Raw genomic sequence first — 997 nt, 5'->3', positions numbered from 1 at the left:
CTTTCCCCAGGGGGCCCCCCACGGGCGGTTCCGCTCCGCCATCCCCGGTTCTTCCCACAACAGGCGATGATTAAAAAGCTTAAAAAAGAAAAAAAAAAAGCAGGCCCTGGCCGGTGGTGCTCAGTGGGTAGAGCGCCGGCCTGAGGACTGAAGGGTCCCGGGTTCGGTTCCGGTCAAGGACACGTGCCTGGGTTGCGGGCACCGGTGCCGGAGGCAGCTGATCCCTGTTTCTCTCTCAAATCGATGTTTCCGACTCTCTGTCCTTCTCCCTTCCTCTCTGTAAAAAAAAAAACCAATAAAATATATTTAAAAATTAAAAATAAAAATATGTATAAAAAGCTCAAAGCCGGCCCTGACCTGCTCACCCCCAAAACGGAAAGGGAAGACGTGGATGAACCCGAAAAATTCCAGCTTTATTCTGATTTTTCTCCAATACGATCTTTGGTGCCCCACCCCCCCCAAATAGTCCCAGAGAGAAGGCTCCACTTTGCCTGGGGTGAGGGTGGGGGAATGAAAACAAGAAAACCCCAGGGAGGATTAGGGGGGGAAAAGCAGATTTTTTATTTTATTTATTTTATTTTATTATTTTATTTATTTATTTTATTTTACATTTTATTTATTTTATTTATTTTTTAATTTAATTTAATTTTTTAAATTTTTTATTGATTAAGTTATAACATATGTGTCCTTATCCCCATGTGTTTCCCTATTCCCCCCACCATGCCCTCACCCCCCTGTTGTCTGTGTCCATTGGTTAGGCCTATATGCTTGCATATAAGTCCTTTGGTTGCTCTTTCCCCCTTACCCCCACCCTCCCCTACCCTCCCTCCTAAGCCCGACAGTCCAATCAATACCTCTCCGTCCTGGATCAGTCCTTGTTCATCAGTTTATGTTGTTCCTTATAATTCCACAAATGAGTGGGATCATGTGGTATTTATCTGCTCTCCAGTTCCATTCATGCTGTGGCAAATGGTGAGAGTTCCTTTTCTTTTTCCTC

The sequence above is a fragment of the Myotis davidii genome, unplaced genomic scaffold (genome assembly GCF_000327345.1).
Source record: "Myotis davidii unplaced genomic scaffold, ASM32734v1 scaffold1914, whole genome shotgun sequence".
NCBI lineage: Eukaryota > Metazoa > Chordata > Mammalia > Chiroptera > Vespertilionidae > Myotis > Myotis davidii.
This window is presented reverse-complemented; position numbering follows the sequence as displayed.